The sequence below is a fragment of the Otolemur garnettii genome, unplaced genomic scaffold, assembly GCF_000181295.1.
Source record: "Otolemur garnettii isolate 467f Iridium unplaced genomic scaffold, OtoGar3 scaffold00055, whole genome shotgun sequence".
In the NCBI taxonomy this organism is placed as follows: Eukaryota; Metazoa; Chordata; class Mammalia; order Primates; family Galagidae; genus Otolemur; species Otolemur garnettii.
Window position 1 is genome coordinate 5,725,558 of NW_003852450.1, and position 9,924 is coordinate 5,735,481.

At 48.9% G+C, this 9,924-nt stretch overlaps 1 protein-coding gene across 1 annotated transcript in view; it reads right to left on the reverse strand.

Moving 5' to 3' along the window:
* PRELP (proline and arginine rich end leucine rich repeat protein) overlaps positions 1-2,003 on the reverse strand; it is an 11,543-nt gene extending 9,540 nt beyond the window's left edge. The window contains exon 1 of the mRNA XM_003792253.3: positions 1,855-2,003. The gene's annotated coding sequence lies outside the window, so the exon portion shown is untranslated. The remainder of the gene's footprint in view (positions 1-1,854) is intronic.
* Positions 2,004-9,924: the final 7,921 nt, after the last annotated feature.

The following is a 9,924-nucleotide window of genomic DNA, read 5'->3' on the forward strand; positions in this document are numbered from 1 at the left end:
AAAAAAAAAAGAAGGTGCAAGTCTTCCCTTCCTCAGCTGGCTGCAGAGTTCCACTGTGATCCATGACTTCTCCCAACCTTTTGCACCTGGCTTTTTTGGTCCCTTACAGCTTTGAAATGCTTTACCCACATGCCAAATAAAGGAGGCTGCCCACCAGGGAGGTGAAGGCGGAATGGAAAACTTACTGTTCAGCTCCTGCACTGTAAAAGCCTGGCAGAACAGACAGTTGGGCAGGAGGAGAGGGGATCTTGAAGGGTCAGGGGGAAGGGCCCAGTATCATGCTCCTGGGGTCCTGGGGCAGGAAGATCACTTGGTGAGTGGAAACAGAAGCTCTTTGGAGCTGTCTTGGGGGAGCTTTCTTTCTGGAATGTTCCTCTGTGATATACCATATGGCTGCCTGTGCTTGCAAGGAGGAGGGAGAGAGACAGCTCCCAGGAGATCTTCCCTGCTCCCTCAGGTGCTCATTCCTGTTCCCCCCCAAAGGGATGGCGTACTGGGAACACTGGAGCTCCTTCTCCAGGAAACCACACAGCCCTTCTGCTAATACTACCAGGACACTTGGGCTCATAAGTTATAGCAAAGGTCCCTCTCAGGCCCCTGATGCAGGTTCCTAAGTCCTGGTGGGCCAGCAAGATCCCTAAAAGTATTAAAACAGCAGCAGATTCCTGGGTCTTGATTCAAAAGGTCTGAACTGAGGGTCAGGACATCTGTACTTTTAGTAAGTGCTGCACACTCCTTCTTTCCACCCCCCACCCCCCAGGTGAGGGGACAGACCCTGTCTGTTGTTGGAGGGGAATGAGTTGGGGATCTGGGGAGGGGCCACCCTCCAGTGTCCCCCTCCTTGACTACTTAAGAAACTACTGTCTTTTTTTCCCCCCCTCTGCCACAAGGACCCCTTGCCAACCTGAGTGGTTGGAAACATTTTAGAATGGCTTTAAAGAAAAATATTTTTCTAGCTGTCTGCAAGGGGAAAAAAAAAGAAGAACTGTCCCTACACTGAGAATTAGGACCTTCAAGGATTGGAAATTGGGTCACCTCTTTCTTTTTTTTTCCCCCCAAAAGCCAAGTGGTTTGAACCAGTGAGACAGAAATTCAGAGCTGCTGAAATACTGTGCAGGTTAGAAAGCCCCTGTTCCCCTCCTTCCCGATTAAGCTCTAACTAATGAGGAAATCCTTTCAGCTGCTGCTCTTGTTCATCTCCTCCCTGCTTGGCCTCCACTTAGGACACAGGATTTTCTCTTGGCTCTGCCAGTGAGAAGACGCACTTTCTCTTTGCTCGCACAGCCAGGAAGGCGTGTGAGGGGTGAGAGCCGAGATGAGATGCGGAGAGTGCGAGTGGGTACGTTTGCGTGCTGGTGTCTGGTCACGGAGTCTGCGTGTCTGATGCCGTCAGAGGTGGAGGTGAATCGACAGGTTGTCTTTATTTGGTGTGTGGGTGGTGGTGCTGGTGAAGTGCGGCGTCTGTGGGGAGCGGTACCCGTGTGTGGCTTTGACAGTGTGTGACAGTACGTGAAGTGTGCAGAGAAACAGACTCTGGAGTCCAGTTTCTGTGGAAACCTGATCTGTGGAAATGCTGCGTGAGACACAGCTGTCTGTGTGCAGATGTTTGTTACCAAGAAGGTTTAATTTTTGCAGCAGGCAAATGTTGGGGTACAGAGCCATGAAGGAAGAGAAAGAGACTATAGGAACTAAATGGAACTAAACTTGAGCTCATTTGAGAGGAGGGAAAGGTGGGAGGGAGGAAGGGGTGAGAAGACAGAGACCAGAGCAGATGCCTGGTGGGACACAGCAGAAGGACACTGGCTGGAGGAAGGGTTCTTCCGAGTCTCCTGCCCATCTCCCGACTGGGCTTACCTGTGCACACCTGCCTCTCCTCTCAGCTCTGGGTTTAGTCCTCCTCTTCCTCCCCCACCCTTCTCGGAGCTGCAGGCAGCAGAGAGCCAGCTAGAAGTTCTGATCTCCTAGTGGTGCATGCGTGCTTGTGATTGCCTGACTTTTCTTCCACCAGATCCTACTGGGGTGGGGAGGTTAGGTTAGGGGGAGGGAGGGGCAGATCGTAGGGAGGGAGAGGAAGAGGGGAGGAGAGGAGAGAGGGAGGGAGCTTGGGAAAGGAGAAATGACAACAATAAAGTCTTTATTTGGCAGCCAAACTCCCAAAGACTTCATCCACACACCATGCCCACTAACGGACTCATTTTTAATAACATTTCCTTCTGCTGCTGCTTCTGGAGATGGATTGTTTGACCCATGTTTGGAAAACAAGCCAAATTAACAGAGGAAAAAGGCATGAAAAGCAACCTCTATACAGGCCAGGGCTAGACCCAGCTCTAGCCTGTTTAATTCCTCCCAACAATCGCCTTGCTTCTCATGCTTTTCAGTCCCTTGGTGTTAAATTCCCAAGCCCATGAGGAGTTTGGGATGCTTCTCTGAGCAGTGAGAACTCTTCCCTAAGTCATATTCTGCAGGAGGTTGCTAAGGGAGTGGAATTTCACTGTGCGTTAAGCTGACATCGGAGATAACTTTGGTTTGGCCACCAGAGGGCTGCTCTGAGGACCAGAGAGGGAAACATCTGGTCTGGATTGCACAGCAAGTTAAGGCAGAGATAAGATTTGATATAAGATATAAGACCAAAAGTCATTGTCTCTAGTTCATGTAGACAATGTAGTATCTTCCTTCAGCTCCTCCGTATCACAGTCAGGTGAGATCTGGGGGCTGTATGGTCATTACACAAAGTGATGGGAAATCTAAATTTCCCCAGTGGATGTCAGCATCCCAGAAGATCCATTCCATCTAACAACACTCCTCAATGTAAAAGCTCATCAAAACTTCCTGTATCTTAGCCGACTACTTAGAGAACTCAATGAAATTTACTTCTCTATTGTTGGTTTGTGGATTGCTACAGAGCTCAATGACAGGGGGACTGCCCCCACCAGTCCCCAAAATGGGACAGAGGAAAAAGAAAACATTAAAATCAGGATTAGCAGCCCTTAGCTCAGTTACTCCCAAGCTATGTGATCTTGGGCAAGTCACTTGATCATGGGGAGCCTCAGTTTCCTCGTTTGTAAAATGTGGATAGCATCTGCCTCACAGGGCTGGGATAATTAAATGCTATCATAAGTATAAAATCACTTTACAAACTGGGAAGATTATTAGGGTTTAGGAAAGGGATTATGGTGAATAGTAATAATTAGTCTTCGAAAAGGAGAAGAAAACCTACACTTTCTTTTCCCAGCCCACTTCCACCCCAAATCCATACCTTTCTGGTGAGGCCTTGCTGGAAGCCAGCAAGCTCCTATCCAGGTTCGTGTTAATCATGGGCACGCCAGGCCACTCGTGCACTTCATTTTTCATCCAGATGGGCTGTGACTGCTCTGCGCACTGAGAACATCAGACCCTAGATTTGCGCATTTCCCTTGGCATGGTAGGGGTGGGTAGGGAGAGCGCAAGGAAGGTGAGCAAAGCACATTGGGGTTCAGAGAGGATGGGCAGGTTGCTGGGGGTGGTGGACAGGCAGCAAGGGGTATGGGCAGGAGCAGGTGGTGTCACCTGAATCCATTTAGATGCAAATCCCCAGTCTATGCTTTTGAGCACGGATGACCAACTTCCAAGTCCCTCCCACATCAGCAATGAGCAGCAGGATATTCAGGAATGTTCAGAGTTTACTAACTAGTGGCCTGTGGACCTAATGTGGCCTAAGGACCTAATTTTTTTTTGACAGTACATTAATTTTTTTGTTTTTTCTGAGACAGAGCCTCAAGCTGTCACCCTGGGTAGAGTGCTGTGGCATCACAGCTCACAGCAACCTCCAACTCCTGGGCTCAAGCGATTCTCCTGCCTCCGCCTCCCAAGTAGCCTGGACTACAGGTGCCCGCCACAACGCCCAACTAGTTTTTGGTTGCAGCCATCATTGTTGCTTAATGGGTCCCGGCTGGATTCGAAACCACCAGCTCAGGTGTATGTAGGCTTGTGCCACAGACCCTGAGCCATACAGTACATTAATTTTTTAAAAAGCTTTTTTAGTGGAAAATTTAAAAAATACAAACATTTACATAGGATAGTATTAATAACTCCATTACCTAAGACCTAACTTCGACAATTACCAACTCATGGCCAATCTTGTTTCTTATGGGTTCCCCACTTTCACAAACCCTATTGGTATACTTTGAAGGATTTTTTTTTTAAATTGGATTTGAACACCTTTAGGCAGGGAAAGCACTTTGCAGTTCGACAGCCATCATCCGTCTATGCCGTCTCATCCTCAGAGTCTAGGCCTGGACTACCCCGCTCATTTACTTCCCTATCCTGGAAGACATTTGAGTTCACAACCACTTGTCTGGAGGTAACTGCTGAGAAATGGGAGTGAGTTGGGACAAATTGGAGACACTAAAATGGACAGGGTGTTGGGTCATTTCAACCAACCTGCCTTTCTTATCCCCTTGACAGAGGATGAAATGACCTATAGACAAGAGACAGAGGGTTGTTTTCTGGGGGGGTTCTTTTGACATGGAGTCTCACTCTGTTGCTCCAGACTAGAGTGCTGTAGTATCATAGCTCATAGCAACCTCAAACTTTTGGGCTCAAGTGATCCTTGTGCTTTAGCCTCCTGAGTAGCTGGGACTACAGGCATGAGCCACCATCCCCACCTAGGGTTTGTTTTGTGTGTGTGTTTTTTTTTGGTATTTTTAATAGAGAAGGGGGTCTCCCTCTTGCTCAGGCTAGTCTCAAACTTTTGAACTCAAGCAGTCTACCCACCTTGTCCTCCTAGCATGCTAAGACTATAGGCATGAGCCACTGCACCTAGCTGAGGGCTGGGTTCTTGAGACTTGTTTTGCTTCTTCCCCTGTGTGACCTTGGAGGTGCCCGGCTCCCTCTCTGACCTCAGTTCATCATTTGTAAAACATGAGGTTGTACTAGGTGACCTATAAGCACTCTTCCAACAATACTGTGAAGAGAGTCTGAGATTTGGAGTCAGGACTCATGGATTAAAATGTCAGCTCTGCTACTTTCTGGCCACCTGCTGAGAAGGTCTCATAACATATCTGAGCCTTGGTTTCCTTATCTGTACCCACCCCAAAGACAGCCAGAGGGTCATTAGAAGCAGTGACTGGGAGAGCATTTTGTGACTCACTGGCTTCATACAGCTAGACTCTAAGATTATGTGGCTGCTCCAGAAAGAGGCCCTTTTACTCTCTGAGAGTCTCAGGGACATCAGAGGTATAGGTTTGTCCCACGGGAGTTATTTATTCTTCCCAGTATAGCCAGAGGACACACACAGACACATGATGTGAGTTCTGGGGCAAATTGTGGAAGTCTGTGTGTCCAGGTTGCTACTGCTGCTGCTCCCGAGAAAGGGCTTTGGCAGCATGGTTAGGGGCAGAACGCAAACGCTGGGCAGGCCAGGCAGGAGAGGGAGGCGGGTGCCAATGTGGTGGACTTTGGCTGCATTTACAGAGTCTGGACCTGCCCACACTTCCCACCCAGACTGAAATTCCTCTGGGGGTTCACTGTTTCTTTGACCCTCACAGTATAGTAACCGCTGCCTTGGTTACAAGCAGCAAGTGCTTGAAGCAAGAGAAGAAAGGGCATGATTGTGTCATACCCCTTCCTTGGAAATGCAGAAGAAAGGTGACACCAGTTTCCCACCTCCCGTTGCCCTGTCCTGACACTCTGCCGGGAAGGAGCAGTGTGGGCCTGAGGAGTCTGGCTGAGACTCCCTGGTGGTTATCAGTCCCCACAGAGGCCCTGGATGGACCCTCATCCTAGTCAGTTGAGGCGCCCTGTCCAGGATGGCTGGGGTCTGTCTGTGCAGATGCGTAACAGGGGAGGAACTGTGGGAGTCCTGTGGTCACTCACCCCACTGTCCATCCTGGGGGGCCTGGGTTGCCTGGGGTGAGTGGGCAGCAGCCTGTTCATCATGGTATAACCCACAGCACCCACTATGGCCTTGGCACACCCTGGGGGCTCATTAGGGGTCTGTTTCATCAAATGTAAGAGGGTTGAAACAAGAGATCCCATGTCACTCTCTTTTTAAAACGTTATGATTTTTTGAATAGGTAATACATTCTCTTTATTGAAATCCAAAAGGAATAGAAGGCTGCACAGGGAAAAGTCCTCCCCTGCCTGTCTCCCCACCACCCACTTTCCTCCAGGAGTCAATCAGTGCGCTGGTTTCTTGTGCCCTGCCAGATTTATTCAATGTACACACCAGCAATCAATAAACAACTATGCACTTTTATTTTCGCTTAGTAGTACAGGGATCCTGAAGATCACCACCCTGGCACTTCAGACACTCTTTCTCTGCCCCACCACATGTATTTGGCCTGTTTCTCTTGATAGACATTTGAGCCCCCCATTTTTAAGGTAAGTAGTGCTGAACTTGGGGTCTCACAACTTGGTTCCATTCTGCCTCCACTCCATCCTAACCAGGAGGCCTTGGGCTACTGATGTGCCTTCTCTGAGCCTCAGTTTTCTTATTCGCACACGCCAGGTATTAATTGTAATCCGTCAACTCAGTAGTAAAAGAAATGCAACTCTATTCTATCATTTATGGAAAACTCCATCTCTGTCCTTCTTGGTATCCCGCATCCCCTCCGGGTTGTATAGCAGCTTGAGGCAGGTTTATGTGGTGCCAGGGCCAGTGGGGTGGGGCGTAGGGGTCTGTGGAGAGGGCATGCCTACAACTCTGGGTTAGGGATGCTCCTGGGTACACCCTTTGTCCTGTGAGGTCTGTTATGGCTGAGCAGCCCTCTGACACTTTGTAGGGCATGTGTGGGTGACAGAAACTTTCTGTAGGGCTGTCATTTCCTCTCTGGAGACATGCTGGCTGCCTGGCACTGCCAGGGGTCAGGCCACTGGTTTCCTCTCTCAGACCCCTCGTTCTCTCTCCACCTGGCCCCAGCAAGGGCCCTTTCTTCTCTGGGGGAAGAAGTTTCCTTGTCCCCCTTACTTCTGGCCAAGACACTGTGGCTCTGCTCAGAACTCCCCTACAGCCTTGTGGACAATGAAGCCCAAAGCCCCTGTAGGCTGCTTCCATTTCCTGCCTCCCCATGATCCAATCTGCTTGTTTCAATGAGAGGAAGGGAGACGGCAAAGGCAGGGAAGGAAGAAATAAAACTTATCTGTTGATCACACAGCGAGCACAGATGGACTGGAAGACCCCAGATCCCTTCCTACAGTTGTCCATGATACTGTTTAGGGCTTATCAGCTCATGGACAGCTTGAGCAGTCCTGCAAAGAGAGGGCTGGGTTGGACCCTGGGTGAAAATGACTGTGTTGGTAAATGAATTCTATAACCAGGCGTAGTACAAAGGGTGCACCATCAACCATCAGCTTATGTGACCAGACAACACGGGCCTGGGGGGTGCTCAGTAAGCACTGCCGTGTCTTTGAGAAGCCAGGCTCGGGTGAGTGAGAGGCATTTTGCCTTTCAAGCTGAGGTCCTCCCAGGTTCTGGGATGGCCCAATCACATCATCCTGAAACTCCATCCTAACCGAACTCGGTGTTGTAAAAGTCTCAAGTCACAGCAAGTCACAAGCACCTGGGTTAAATATCCGGATTCCAGGTGTCATTCTGAGTCAACTTTCCGTGCCATCCTGCTCCGTGTGACAGATTATTGGGTGATGATACTGCCCGCCATGGGCACAGTCACACTGCACCCAGGGGATGAGGACCAGTCTGTGGACATACATGATCAGTTATACCTATGTCACAAGCTCTAGGAGGACAGGAACAAGGCAACCCTGCCAAGGACCATCACACAGGACCTTGGCAGTCCCTACATCCATGAGTGCACTAAGCAACATCTTCAAACTCAATAATAGTAACAATAATAGCCAAAGCCATTGAAAATTACTATATGCAAAGCAGCCTTCTAAGCACTTTGCATGTACCAACTCCTTGGTCCTCACGTAACTCCGTGAGGCAGGTACTACTATAAAACTCATTTTACAGGTAATAGAAGGAGACACAGACCATTCACTGGCGCAGGGGCTCACATGTAGTAATGGCAGAGGTAAGATCTGAACCTTGGTTGTAGGGCACTGGTCCATATACCGAGGGTGGCAGGTTCGTACCTAGCCCTGGCCAAAACTACAACAACAAAATAAAAATAGTAAAAAAAAGAATTGCTAACTCATGTTTTTGTGAGATATAAATTTACCAACTATAGTGCAGTGTTTGTATACAATTCTTTGTGTTTTCAACTGACAATTTCTTTTTTTCTTTTTTTGAGACAGAGCCTCAAGCTGTCTCCCTGGGTAGAGTGCCATGGCATCACAGCTCACAGCAACCTCCAACTCCTGGGCTCAAGCGAGTCTCTTGCCTCTGCCTCCCAAGTAGCTGGGACCACAGGCGTCTGCCACTATGCCAGGCTATTTTTTGGTTGCAGCCATCATTGTTGTTTGGCGGGTTCAGGCTGGATTCGAACCCGCCAACTTAGGGGTATGTGGCTGGCGCCTTAGCCACTTGAGGCACAGGCACCGAGCCTCACTTGAGTATTCTTAAAAGCACCCGAGGCCCCAGGTCTAGAGATGCTGGTTCAAGTAATGTTTGTTTGTTTATTTAGATAGCATCTCAAGCTGTTGCCCCAGGTAGAGTGCTATGACATCACAGCTCACAACAATCTCAAACTCTTGGGCTTAAGCAATTCTCTTGCTTCAGCTTCCAAAGTAGCTGGGACTACAGGTGCCTGCCACAACACCTGACTATTTTTGTTGTTGTTGCAGTTGCCATTGTTGTTTTAGCTGGCCCAGGCTGGGTTCGAACTCACCAGCCTTGGTGTTTGTGACCGGTACCCTACTCACTGAGCTACAGGCATTGCCCTGTTTGTGTTTTTAAAGGCTATCATCATGAGTGATTCTGACCTATCCCCTAGGCTGAGAATTATAGTCCAAGATCCATGCTCTATCACCTTGCTTACCTTTCCAGCCCTATTTTTCAAACTCTGGGCTCTAGACATGTGACTGTCTCACTACAATGAGAGTACTCTAAGCCATTGTACAGTTTCACCTTTGCTCACTGCTCCTGTTGTCTAGAAAGCCTCCGCAGATGTCATCTTCTAGGATGCTCTCCTGACAGCACTCTCCTCTTTAATCCCCTGGCTCCACCTGTGTGTTCCAGCAGTCCCCTAGTAGATGACCATCCTGGGACTAGTGTCATTCCCCTGCCCTCTTGTCCTCCAGTCTGCCTCATCCACCAGCTCCTGTGGGCCTGTGCCAAGCCTGATTCGTCTTTAGAGCCCCAGGACCCCATCTGTAGGCATTTGGTACCCTGCACTCCAGCCCAATGGTAACTGGATAGTGAGACTAGAAGCATTAGAATAGTTTCTCCTCTTGTATGTTTGCCTGAGTCCTTGCAAAATCCTCCTATTTTTTTTTTCTGTATCCTTCTCACTTTTTAACCTATTTTCCATGACACACCAAGTGTGTTATTTCCCCAAACACAAACTTGATCATGTAATTCCCTTGGTTAAAATTCTGCAGTGTCTCACAGGTGTTTACAGAATAAAATTCGAACGCCTTAGCATGACATTTGAGGCCCCTGCAGTCGGACCCAGCTTTCCTGCTATTCTCATTTCCTTCCACAATTCCTGCGGAACCTGAGAACCAGACTCATGGGATCACGGTTCCCTGGGTTTCGTGTCTCTAGGCCTTTACCCAATCTGGGTTCAGATATCCTCCTTTCTCCTATTCTCTGTGTGGGAAACTCCTATTAACCCTGCAAGGACCAACTCAAATGTTCTCTCCTGTGTGACGCTCTTCTAGGTTCTCACAGGCAGAGCCTGCCCTTGGCTGTGCTTCCCTCAGCCACAGCTTTGTGATTGCATCTACTGCACAACTGCTTGTGGCTACATCTACCTCCTCTGGGTGATCGGAGGGTTTCCAAAGCAGAAACTCAGCTCTTGGAAAATAAACAATCAGAATAAC